Source organism: Barbus barbus, assembly GCF_936440315.1.
Source record: "Barbus barbus genome assembly, chromosome: 35".
NCBI classification, from domain to species: domain Eukaryota; kingdom Metazoa; phylum Chordata; class Actinopteri; order Cypriniformes; family Cyprinidae; genus Barbus; species Barbus barbus.
In genome coordinates this window covers 23,433,390-23,447,616 of record NC_136763.1, presented here as the reverse complement: position 1 = coordinate 23,447,616, position 14,227 = coordinate 23,433,390, and the positions used below count along the sequence as shown (strand labels likewise).

Genomic DNA, 14,227 nt, shown 5'->3' with positions numbered 1-14,227 from the left:
TTGTTTTGTAATAACATGCACAGATGATGTACATAAAAAGGAATCAGGAACATGTATAAATAAAGTAAAAAAATTAGTGTAGATGTCATGTCGGCCTTGTACGGTTGTATGTGTCTGTCCTTCACTGCCATTTGATTATTGAACACCATTACACACACACACACACACACACACACACACACACAATCCAGCTTGTCTGTCTGCGCAGATACACAGCGTCTCCCTCAGACAAGAGCAGTTGTGTGAGCGTAACGCCTCCTCTGTCCCTCTAAGCACCAGATCATCAATTATTCAGCACCATCGTGAGCCATTATTCAACAGGATGATTAATTTTTAAGATGGCAGAAGGGAACACAAAACATAAAGTGATGGGCATTAAAAGAACGCCTTGAATGGGTGACATTAAAAGCGGGGAGGTGAAGAAATCTTCTGATGATTGATTTGGGCAGGCTGATTGATCGATTTCTTATGAGAGGAAATGATTTGGAGATGATTCGAGCTTTGATAGTTCACACGCTAGCAGAGATGATTCAGGATTCGGCCACAAACCACAAAGTCATTTAGATGCTTTTAATTTATGGCCACTTACTTTAATTAAAGTAAACAAGCTAAAACTGGAGAAGGGTTTTCTTGAACGTATAAATACTTAGCACTTAAATCCTTCAAAACACTTTTTTTGTGCTTGACTTTTCCAGATTTCAACAAGCAAACTGGTGTGAGGGAGAGAACAAGCTCGACAGTAAATCATTTAAAAATCGGCAGACAGATAAGGAGGGTGGAGTTTGTTCCCGGAGAGAAATCAACTGTCAGGTCTAAATCTCTCCTGACAACGCAACCAGCAGTTAAAGCCTCATGCTAAACCTGATGCTACGATATTGACCTTTTTCAAAGACACCATCAAAACCATTCACTTTTGAGTTCAAATGTGCACCTTGCATGTGCTTGCATGTGAAAAATTAATGCCGTTAATGCTGCCTTTGCATGTGAAAACCGAATGCTAATTTTTTACCATCGCAGAGCCTCTTCGCCGGCCGAATTGTGCGTCTTTTGTGTTGCTGTGAGCATTTGGTTGAAAAGTGAGAAAGCAAAACAGTTTAGGAAAGGAAGTGACTTTCATTTTACACCCTCGCCTCCCACAGGCTCAGCAGAACAGTCGGATGCTTGGCAAAGAGTCACGGTGAGTCGACACTCTGCCATTTCTGTGTTTAAACAGGACGAACTCGAGGTCCTGCAGGTTTTGCTTTCAAATTCTCCATCTCATTATGATACTCGGCCTGGTATCTCATTTTTGTCACAGTTTGGATCATAATGAACTCTATACTACTTCAAGCTCCCTCTCAGACCTCTAATAATATTTTTTTCTAGTTTAAGATTACAACTCAAATGGAGTGGAAAGTGGAAAGATGAAGTTTTTTGACTTGCTAGTATAATTGCCAGGGCCATATGTTAAAAATTTGAAACTTTCAAGTGTCTAATACGTATGCATGGCTTTACAGTTTAAATACTTCAGTAATTTATGATTATGAAAGAAAAATAATGTTATTTTAAATCTAGTGAATGGGAAAAAAATAATGATTAAAATCTGGATGAAATACACCCAGTCTCTCGCATGGCTCTAGTTTGTTTGTGTGGTGATCTCTCATTGTGAGCTGTTAGGCTCAAGGCTCTGGAGAAGAAAGCCTTGAGAGATTGTGTCTGGATCGTTAGCCTCATTTACATGTGTTAACTAACACTGTGAGCGGTGGAACTGAGACGCAGCTGTCCCTCCACTAGGTTGAGACTGAACTCATTTGACCCCCTTACACTTCTTAAACTTTTAAAGAAAGTTGAAAGACTAATTGCCAGTTCTGTGTATTTCAGTCAAAACATTGAAAAGGCCAATTCACATGTTAAGTGTCACAGTCATGTGACTTTGGTAATGTCATCCCATCAAGCACCACGAATGACATAATCAAGTGAGTCTTCGCACGCACTCAAAATACTTATTATTATTTAATAATAGTAATAATAAATACCATGGTGAATTTAGAAGATTTCCAATTAAACACAGATTAGCATTGTTTGCTAATGCTACTAAATCAGTCCAGTGGTTCACAGTGAAATCACATTTGTGTTCTTTTTTTTCAAAGTTAAAAAAAAAGCTTATTTTGGAACCCAGATACTTAGTACTAGCTATTCTAGCAGGTTTGTGTAGTGGCTGTTTGTTATCGGTAGCAGAAAAGGGCTTTATTTTGAAGCTAGTTAGCTGATCAGAGAATGTAAACAACAGATATGGCGGCTGTGTTTTCCACACAGGTTAGCACAGCAGTCAAACAGACACAGCTTGGAGTGACTGAAGAGTTTGTGTGTTATATTAGCCTGACTGAACGTTGTCTTCGCCGCCTTGCGCTCCTTCAGTCCTTCAAGCCCACGCGTAACGCTGCGCTGGCAACAATCATGCAGAGAATGCGTGACATAATATGACACCATGTTTTCTTGCCATTTTCTTCCTGTTTATAGTGTAATAAATGCATGATGGGATTGGGAACAACGGTTTGCTGGAGGGCCTGAAGCTTGATTTTTAAACCAGTCGTGAAATGTCTTCCGGGAAACCGTCGTGAAATGGTTTCTCAACCTCATTCTGTTTATTTACAATTCGAGTGTGACAAATTCTCTGCCACATAGATGCTATGTTGTCTATCTCATGTATTTAAAAGGGATTTTTTTTTCTTTTTTTTTTTCAAACCCAGAGCACAAACATCTGACATTAATAGCAGACCATATAATAATGTTGGACATTCAACACCAGCAGGAATACAGGGCTGCTTCTGAGCACATTTCAGTCAAATAATGATTTCTTTATAAAGTTCTCCCACAGTTACACTTCATTTTTTCACAGTGATGCAGCCTGAATAACAACATTGCTCGGAAATTAGCTGGGATGCATCGGAAAACAGCTGCATTCAGTTGCAGGCGATAGCACACAGGCGCTAGGATGTGACATTGATGGGTTTGATGCCATCTAACTTCTCCTGCAGCGTTTCATGCGATCCTCAAATGCTTTTGGGAGACGTGTCATATAAGTGACCTGCGTGAAGGGAAAAAAAACCTCCCTGAAATGGACTGTCCAGAAATCAAAGCCTTTAGTGTCCTGAGGAATCTTCCTGATATAAATAGATTACCGGCATTTCAGCTGTCTTCTGCCACCCGCAGAAAGGCTGCAGATACAGATACCTTTTCTGCCTCTCTCTGTCTGTCGTTTTTATCTCTCTAGCCTCTTTATTCATGTTCTTTCAGCTCTGGTGTGTTGTGAAGGTCTCTGCCATTCAGTGTAATTTTCCACAATCTGAGTCCAGAGGAGGATATCATGAGCACACTTGGGGGTGACAGCGCAACTGTCTGAAAGCAGGGATCAATTCAGGAAGCCTGCTTCACAGAGAGATCAAAAATAACAAGTAGCGTTTCCCTCTGATCAAGGCATAGGTTTAGATTTTAATAAGAGCTGAACATACAGTATGCAAATGATGCCATTCAATTATTTATACATCGTTCACGCAGACTTAGTCTTGCTCCGTGTTTTTGCAACCACTGAGCGTATCGTGAATATATCTTTGTTTTAGTCCTTCAGTGAAAGATAACCGATGATGTTACTAAAATAGAGGACAACTGCAGGGTTTTAGAAGAAAAGAAAAAGAAACATGCATATCCTCCATAGGCAAATATTTATTTTCTAGGGATAATCTAAAATTTAAAGACAAATCTAATACAAGCTGTGAGGTTGTTCAATGATGGTATATGCTTATTTTGATTGGATTTATTAAAAAAATAATGTTTCCTATATTCCTATATTATTATATAACATACATTATACTTAAAATATTTAACATTTTTAAACTTTTTATGTGTTTTAATATTGTTGAAAAGTCTTTATATGCTCTTTATTTGATAAAAAATACAATAAGAACCATAATGTTGTGAAATAATATTACTATTTAAAATAGCTATTTAAATAAAATCATTTAAAATGGTATTTTAATGTACTTTAAAATGTAATTTATTAGACGTCAAAATTGATTTTTTTTTTCTTTTTTTCAGCATTATTACTTTAGTCTTCAGTGTCATAATTTTTCAAAAGTCAATCTAATATGCTGACTTGGTGCTTAAGAAACTTACTATTATCACAGTTGTGCTGTTTAATATTTTTGTGTAAACTGTGATATATTGTTTGCTAACACTTTATTTTAAGGTGTCCTTGTTACACGTTACATGTACTTGCTATTATAATAATAATACATAATGCATAATTACATGCAAGTAACCCTAAACCAAACCCTAATCCTAACCTTAACCATATAGTAAGACCATGTAGTTAATTAAATTACTCAGTACTTAAATGTGTAAGTACACTGTAACAAGGACACCTTAAAATAAAGTGTAACCCATTTTTTCCAAGCTACTTTGATGAATAGAAAGTTCACTAGAACCACATTTGTATGAAATAGAAATCTTTAGCAACATTATAAATGTGTTTGCTGTTACTTTTGGTCAATTTAATGTGCCCTTGCTGACTAAAAGTGTTAAATTCTTTCAAAGAAAACATCTTACTGACCCCAAACATTTGAACGCTAGTGTTTAATTAATAATTAATCAGCTCTGTTCCAAAACCTGGTGCCTACATAGGTTTCATAGGAATGCATTGTGTCTGGCTCTTTGAATAAACACAAAGCTGCTGCTTATGTATAGCGTTCCAAAACCATCTTATGATGTTCAGTTTCGTTAAGATGCTGCCTATGTAGACAGTAGATAGCAAGGCGGCACAGAAGGTTTTGGAGAACAGCCACAGTCAATAGTTTTTATATTGTACAGTCACTGAATCCATTGCGTCGTTCACATTCACAAATATTTCAGGCACTTTCAGAAAAAAAATAAAAATCTACATTATGAGACGAAGGGAAGGCTAGAGAGTTTCTCTATAAGAACACGAGCTCCTAAAATGTTATTGAGGACAGGAAACCATTTGGTGCAACAGAATGAATTAAGGCAAAGCAATACAAGATTATCCAATTATAAGACTAATATGGCTTTAGCAAAGGTAATTGCTTTGATGGGGCTTGCGATTCGCTGCATGCACCGAACAGATAGTCCAATAGGAAAACCAACTGCACTACAAAAGGCTTCTTCGTTCCTTATGTATTCTGTGACATAATCTATAAATCACATTAAACTCTGTGAATGAAAGCCCACGCACACTCGCGCACACAGAAAATGTTTCTACGCTTCGGCTGGGCATGTTTTCCTTTCTCTTAATTGCAGTGAAGTAACCAGACACACCACTGGAGGTTGGTGAAGCAAACCCTGAGTAGATCTTATCAGAGCACAATAAAAAAGGCCACTGGAGCCGTGGTGGTGACGGGGGGCCACTCGGCGGACGGGGCAGGCTGGGCCATAGGCTCGCAGAGTAATGTACTTCATTCAGCCAAGAGCATGAAGATAAAGCAGCGCTGTCCATCACGGGAGCTAATGACGGTTAGAAATATGCCTATTAATTATAAATGCTACGTTTTTATTTGGTTCTGCCAGTCAGCATTGTGTAACTTTTAAAATTAATATTTTAATATTTTAAACAGCTTATAGAAAAAAAATATGCATTTACCATTGTTTTTTTTATTATTAAAAATGTATGTGTGTGTGTGTGTGTGTGTGTGTATACATACACACACATTTTAATAATAAAAAAATAATTCTATTATATTCACACACACTGTAAATTCACTGTAAATTTAATATATGAATATTTTTTAACAGCTCAACTTAAAACTTAACTTTATTACAAAGTAGCATTAATTTTATTATTTAAAAAGTGTGTGTGTGTGTGTGTGTGTTGTGCTGTTTATGCTACATTGTAAGGACCAAATGTCCCCACAAGGTTAGTAAAACCTGAAATGTTAGACATTGTGGGGAATGCAGAGAAAAAAAATTAAAATAATAAATGATGTGTAACAATGCAAACAGGTTTTTTGTAAGGGGTAGTGTTAGGGGATAGAAATGATCATTTGGTCAGTATAAAAGTAATAGAAGTTTATAGAAAGTCCCCATAATTCACAGAAACAAATGTGTGTGTGTGTGTGTGTGTGTGTGTACAACGTACATATTGTTCTCACACTGGAGAATGTATCTATATTCATTTTTAATGATAACATTATTTTTTACAAGACTACTCAACAGTTTCAATTGTTATTTTTGAAGGTTTTAAATGCAGTAAATCTCCTCTGAGGAATATATATATATTTTTTTTATAATTTTTTTTACATTTATCCAGTTAGATATCTGCGAGTAACTCTCTTGGCTCTTGTGTGTGGCGTGAGACAAGCCGCCCCACCACTGTTTGTGTTAACAGGGGCGAAATTCACACCAGGCATGTGTGAGTTATGCAAATGCCATTAGGAAGTGTTTGACACTTCGCAGTTTTGTGCCGATCAGAGCCATTTCAGCAGGTGCCACAACCAAAGATATCAAAACCGCCATGTGGCTGAAATACACTTTAAATAATTAAAATGTGATTGATGGATTGTAACTTTCTACACATATTTCATCTTTAGCATCATAAAAATTAGCATTTTCCTTTTTTGTATGTCATATTCTACACATCCACTCAGTCGTGATTCGTCATTTTATGCGACGCATGAAACATGCTGTGACCTGTTTCCCCTCCTTAAGCTGTTCACATTAGAAATGCATTGTGGTCATTATAGTCAGCCTGACAATAAAGGAACTCAGCTTATATCATCTGCCGCTTAATCCTGCGCTTCACAGCCAGAGCTGCGGCCTGGCAGTGCTGCACGCGCTCAAGAAACATCGAGCAAAGGCGCTCATTGTAGGAGACGTGATCACACTCTGTCTCTCTTTCTGCATTATTTCCTGTCCTCTGTACTCCCGTCCCTCAGGATAAAAATCCTATATGTTACAGAAGAAGACATTCCAATTCAAACAAGGCCGAATTTCAAAATGAGACCCATTAATGTTATTGAGTTCTTTTCCTCAAAGGTAATGGCTTCGTCTGCTATTCTTTGTTTTTATTTCAATGCGAAAAAAAAAAAAATGAGGAGTAGGACTTGATTTCATCCAGTGAGATTTCATTGGAGCATGAAAAGTGGGCGTTCCAAGTCAGAATGACGCCTGAATGCGAATTTTTAAAGGAGACATTTTTTGACGGTGACATGAAGGCTGAAGGTCAAGTTCACTCTTGAGAGTTTTTTTTTTATGTATCCCACTTTTCAAACTTATCCTTATTATTTGCTGTTTCTGGCATAACTACATGAATATTAATCACATTAAATTGCTTTGTTAACTATTGGCATAATTTTAGAGGAGAACATTACCAAGAACAGTATACCGAAGCAATGCTTTAATAGCTTTTTGGATGCAGCCTTGATAACATCAGCCAAAAACGAAAGTCATTGCTGAGGTGAAACTTTTTTTTAATCAAATATAAGGCTTTCTAAATCATTTTATAAGACATTTAAAAAATCAATTACATCCATCCATACAGAACAAACCAATACAATCTCAAAATAAATCATATATCTTTTACTTAATTAAACCGGCTATTAAAATGCTCAATGTTATTCAGAATGTGTGAAACTGGTGTGTGTATATATATATATATATATATATATATATAAGGTCGAGCAATATTAAATTCTCCTAATAGTAATGCAATAGCAAAAAGAAAAAAAAAAGATTGTACATACACATTAAAAATGTAATTGGCTTAACTGTCAGTTCGTGGTCGAATGAAAATCCCTGATTCCATTCAGCAGATGATTTGTATTGTACTCATATGTCAGCCAAGGTACAAAAAATATAAAAAGAAAAGAAAAAAGAAAACAAGGGGATTTATATACATGAAACCAGTTTGTTCAGGCAGTAAATATTGCAGCTGTCATTTCTCAGCCTAGCGTGGCTGATGCATTGCGTTAAATAAGCACACACAACACAACGGCGCTGACAGGCTGCATTTGAGCCAGAGCGGCCAGGTGAGTGGTGTCAGAGCGAAACACACTTGAAGGCTGTTTGTATTGGGCACATCAGCACTAGAGTAAAGAGTAATGACTGCTACCTTAAAGTAATTAACTTAGCTCTGCAACCTGGCTGTTCGTCTGAATTAAATTCTCCACTCATTATGTGTCATCTTACGCAATGTGGCCGACGGCCTCCTTCGGAAAATCAGTGGAGGCGGAGCTGTCAGATGTCACTCGCAGACTGATTATCCAATCAGTGTACACCCCTGGACAGCACAAAGGTCTCGCACCTTAATAAACTCCTAATCTGTGCATCTGAATTTAGATTAATGCATGGAAGCCACAGCATTGATTTAGTCGTAATGAAGAGTTCTCTAGCTTGCTCTATTTGGAAGAGCACCAAAGTGCTGATCTAGGAACAGTATCCTGTTTGAATTCCTGAGCTTAATCAGTACAAGAAGGGAAAAAAAGACAGAGATCAGCCAATGGTGGCCAACAAGTCAACCAAAGTAGAAATCTCATTGTCTCGCTGTTGTCACAGAATTGCAATAATAATACACATATATGTGAATATATAATCTTTACTTATATTACTATACAATTTACATTTTGTTGTGTTTGTTTTATTTATTTATTTTTATATAATTATACTCAAACTGTTGTATTCAGTCGGGTTTTGTCAGGAAACCTGCTTTATAATTTATTATAAAAATTATTTAATATGAATGCATCAGCCTAACTACACTAGGTTACACCAAAAAAAAGGACCATGTTTTTTTTAAATAATTTTTTAATACCTAAATAATATTTTCATGTCACACATTTTCATATACATACTAAAAAACTTTCGGCTAAATCAGCACCTGGTGTGGTTTCTTAACGTTTGGAGAGATCATTTAAAGATAAATGATCTACGACAGGAGGTCAGGAGATTCAGACACACAGTGCTTCTGATTATACTCTCATGAACCACACAAGATAAAGCTGACCTCTGACCTTGGAATGTCTTTAGGAAACAGCTTCCTGTTGACCCCAGATTAGATGAGTTATTTGAGGATTAGTGGAATCTGCAGGAAACGTTTTAACGTTGCTGTATTTCATTTTATAAGTATGTTCGCTAACAGTCAAAGTTTTGAACACTTTACTAAAATTGGGCTTGCATATGAATTTCTTACCTTTTATTTGTGCAATTTTTTATGGATTAGTTCAGCACACGTGGGAATATTGTTTCATTACTGGTTGAGCTGTAACATAGACAAAAGGTGGCTACTTTGAAAAAGCGAAAATGTTAGATTAATATTTATTATTTAACATTTCTGGTTTTTATATATAATCCGCAAATGTCTGTCTCCATTATTTAATAGCTTTAATTACTTTATTACTTTTATGATTTTCCATAACAATACAACATTAAGTTGAATAGTAATTTTATTAGCCGTAGTAGTAGTAGTAATTATTATTTAATAGTGTTAATAAATAATTAGTGAAAGAAAGTAATAAATAAAATTTACAAAACGCAACACAAGAATTCTGAAAGTTTGCATTACCATAATCTTTGAAATTTGAAGACGTTTTGTTGTAAATAACATTTTACACTGTAGGCCAAGCTCTCTTCAGCGTTCTGAAATAACAGGTGTGTCTGCTTGAAAATGGCCCTTTCAAGTGTGCTCCTATAAACCAGCCGAGACATAGCCCTTCTCCTACCACCAGACGTCTAATAAACCTCTCTCTCTCTCTCTCACACACTCGCTTTCTCTCTCTCTCTTTGCTCACAGATACTGTTTACCATGTACCTGGGTTCTACCTTCTCCTCTCTGATGAGAAATTTAATTTTTTTTTTTCTCTAAATACCAATTCTGGGATAGATAAGTCATGCCCCCTGTGTATTATACCCCAAACTAAATATGTGTAGTTCTGAATTTGAAAATGAAATAACATGAATCATGCTGTGGACTTCATTTACACTGAAATAAAAATAAACACGGCAGAGCATAAGATAAATGCTAAATGGATGTAATCCACGATACCGAAATATTCCTTTCCACACAGTAAAACATTTACAACAAAAGCTTTGTTTCTAAGTATTTAATTGTTTAAATTATTTCTGAAAAAAAAAAATAATAATTTTTTTTTTTTTGCACACTGGTATTTCAATTTTCAAAAGTGATCAGAAGCATGCAGTGAATTCATCACTTTTTATTCTTATTCTAATTCTATTTTACAGTGTAGAATTACAAGCAAAACCAAATATATTTCTATTATTTTATTATTATTTTTTTTAAAAGACTAATTTGAATTATGTATTTTTTTTTAGTATTTATGTATTTTTTGAAATGACATATTTGAGGGATACAGCTATTTAAAAAACAACTCAAACTTGCTTGTCTGAACACACTGTGGAGTCTGGGTGTGTTCAGAGTGCTGTGTGCTGCCCACAGTCTGCAGCTGATTAAAATGGCAGCCTGTGTATAAAGTCTGCCGTCCCACTGTCACACAAACCTTTAGCAAGCAGAAACAAACGCTTTGACAAAATGGCAGAGAAGGCTTCCTCTGATTACTGATCGTAAAATAAAAAGCACCGTAAAATGCAGGTTTTTGACCCACCAAAGGCAGTTGAGCACTTTACATAAAACTCCAAGTGTAACAGGACTGTTTATTCCCCGCAAATTGGCGAGCGTTTATCGGCACAGCAGGATGCTCTGTAAACACACAACGGAATCAAAAACAGGGAAAGAAATCATCTGATTTGAAATTCTTGCACAACCGAATGTGTTTTTTTTTGCGCTTGGTAAACACAGCGTATGGCCCTGTATCACAGTGTCTCTAAAGTAACGGAGTGAATGTCAAAGCTGAAGTGGTTCCCTTGTTTCTCTCAAAGTCTTGAAGTGCATTTATTTATTTATTTTTAATAGCATTAAATCACTGCTCTAAACACTATTCAGAAACCATAGTTCTATAGACACTATAGTTCTGTTGCTCAGTAAGTCCGACTACTTGATTCAGCTGTGCAAACGCTCTCATGTTCAGAGAACAATGGCTGATAGTGGCGTTACACTGTTGTGCAAAACACCATACACACACATGACACTATGTATTACGGCTCTAATAAAAGTTATTCCACAATTTGGCTTGTTCAATATTTAAGGCTCAACTGTGATTTAAAAAGACTCCGTTTGACTTCATTTAAAGTGATAAAATGTTCATATTTGACACATTTTATCGCTCATACCATGCCAAATGTTCTCCACATGGCGATAATATTGAAATCAGCGCACAGGGCCACAAATCTTTTTTTCCAGATCGCAAAATATAAATCAATCAATAAATTAAAAATTCTGAATATTATGTGAACAGCACATTAATACATCGAGGACAAAGAACTCCCAAAGTAAACCTTCTCGCTGACAAAATTAAATTAGAAACAAATCAATATACGGATATGCTCTAAAACTGAGACTTTCAAGGCTGACTTTAAACAAATATGATAATAAAATTCACATTATATTTAGGGGACTGTGTCTGCACTATTTAGACGAAGCCGGGCTTTATATGAGACTAACTCTCATAAGCTGCACACTCGTGAGCACAGTGTGTGTGTAGGTGCTATAACATCCATTCATCCCTGCATTACTGGAAATGTAGAAAGACACTATTTTTCGGCTCTGAGTGAAAATACCTAAGCAAGTTCTCTTGTGGATCTCATAATCCTGCTCATGTTTGGCTGTTTTCTTTTCTCTGATGCAGGAAGGGGGCCAGAAAGAAACAGAGCCAAGGAAAATATTCCTTTGAAATGAAAAGGATGGGATAGTGTTTTCACACACAAACACAAAGACGAGGAGAAATGAACTACAAGCCCTGGTCCCCTCTCACCCCTCCTGTTCTCCGGGCCTGTGCTGAAGCTAATAGAGCACAGGGCTCAAATAGAACTCAGGCCACTTTGAAATGCTAATGGAGCGGCTTCAAACAGAGTCCATTCACACTTATACAAATTCAAAAAAAAAAAATTTGGCCAGAGAATGTCTATTTAAAGCACAAATGGTGACCAAACCACATGCCATATGGTAAAACTCTGCATCTACTCCAAAAGTCCTATTTCGGATCAATTATTATGCACTTTAAAACCATATTGGGCATATTAAATAATCTGTAGGTTTATGAGATCAAATATAAACCTATTTTAAAGTGTGCAATAATTTCAATGATATTATCGTAACAATGGAAGCATGCCAACAATCTTAGATTAACCAGAATATATATACCTCAAATAGAAAATATTGTATCTGTAGGTCCAGACTGCTCTGATTCAGGTGACTCGATATGTTTCACAGTTTTTTTTTAGCGTCTCTCACGTCATGCACCGCATTTCAAACAACGCCGCGCTCACGCATTGACTCGTATTACTGGCTCTTACGCACTGTGTGTGTTTACCCAAAAACAATTGTGATTTGCTCAGTGTTTTGGTAACATTTCAAATTACCAGCTTCACATATTATATGCTATTATATTTAATTACTACAGTCATAACAATAATAATGTGTAATTATCAGTGCCGCAAATAATTATAACACATTAATTACACTATCACTACCATGTAATTACAATGTAACCCGCATACTAATGCAAAGTTTGCCCTGGCAAGATCTTCTTTTCACAACAGTTCAGAGTGTGTTTGGGCAAAGAAGTGCCACCGACCGGATTCTGCTCATCTCACTGCTGGCACCAGGGGCCTGGGTGCGGATTAATTATAAATGTGGGGTTAAAGGATCTAATTTTACAGCGGCTGTTCACAAGTGTCCGATGTTACATTTAGAGAAAGTCAGGTTCAGACAATTTAAACTGCACTGGGTTCTTACAGTCCCCTAGTTAGCACTCGATCACTGCTGTCTGTGCACCCTGAACCATTCTTTTCACATTAATCATGCTGAGGAGTGAAAAACGACCAAAAAGAGCCTGAAATTGCTTTTAATTATAGACACAAGACCTCAATTTAACAACCCAAGTCAAGCTTTAGTGCGTTCAACAGTTGAGGTCACCATACTCTTGTTGTAGGAAGCAAAAGGCAATGACAATAAATTAAAGTGTGCAGACTTCACCGACACCTTTAAAGAATTTCCAGTGGAATGAAATATCTCTATGGGATTTATTTGAAGACCCCTCATTCCCACACTAATAGTTTCCATTCAAAGAGAGAGAGAGAGAGAAAGAAAGAGTAAAAGACAAAGAGAGAAATGGCAGCCGACCAAATCAATCCACATCTGGTTGTGTTTTGATTAACCATTTCTCAATTAGCCATGGTCCCCCTTTCCATCATTTTAATTACTCTGAACAGAGCAGTTTTGTTCTTTTAGAGTCATCTAACTGGAGCTCCACTCTACTATTTCTTTTCCATACAAGTAATGCATATTTAAAATACAAACTTCGCTCTATCGTTATTATTTCACGCTATCCTTATCCTTACAACACGCATGACCTTGATCATTATTTTCTCCTTAATATTTTTTGCACGAAAAGTTTGAGTAACTTGTTAATCAGCCACTTCACAGCAACAGGATTTACCTGCGTATAAGCTCATTATGATCATTAAATAAAAGCGTCTTACCTTTTGTGAGTGAACGGATAGTTGAAGAAAAATCAGACGGAAAGTGAATTAATCAGTTGAGGCAATTACAAGCAGGTCTTCGAACCGGAGCAGCGCGTCTCAGCGCACAACGCACACATGCTACGCTCATCCGAGCCTTTTTCTCAGCGTGAGCGCTCACATTCCCGCAGACCGGCGCTCAGTCCTGCGCTCCGCCGCGCCGGGATGAAGAGATGCGCGAGCGGTGAAAGAGTCCGTCTGTCCTGCTGGAGGAGAGAGCGAGTGAGGGGAGGGGTGGGGGGGGGGGGATGCGGAGCAGTTCGCAAGGCAACTAATGAAAAAAAAGAGCAAAAAAGCAACGCGACAAAAATCAACAAGCAAAAGCAGTCCTCTTTATTTATCTAGTCCTTTGCGCGTCTTCTTCGGGTTTGTTGAGTCCCGTTCCAGCCGGAGAGAGAGCGGCCCGCGGCTGAGGGATTTCTCTCTGTGCAAGCTGAGCCGAGATGTGTGAGAGGGGTTGCGCTTAAACCCTGGAACTGGATTCCTGGATCGCACGGATACGGGGTCGGTGAGGAAACGATCGCGTAAACATTATCACGAGTACAACTTAAGCAATGGCTGTTGTAGAAGACGATTACGCAGAGCCGAG

The 14,227-nt window shown here is 37.1% G+C and overlaps 1 protein-coding gene across 1 annotated transcript in view; it reads right to left on the bottom strand.

Annotated features, from left to right (window-relative positions):
* Positions 1-13,695, bottom strand: part of LOC306855279 (adhesion G protein-coupled receptor L2-like) — a 100,232-nt gene extending 86,537 nt beyond the window's left edge. Inside the window, exon 1 of the mRNA XM_079393849.1 lies at positions 13,600-13,695. The gene's annotated coding sequence lies outside the window, so the exon portion shown is untranslated. The remainder of the gene's footprint in view (positions 1-13,599) is intronic.
* Positions 13,696-14,227: the final 532 nt, after the last annotated feature.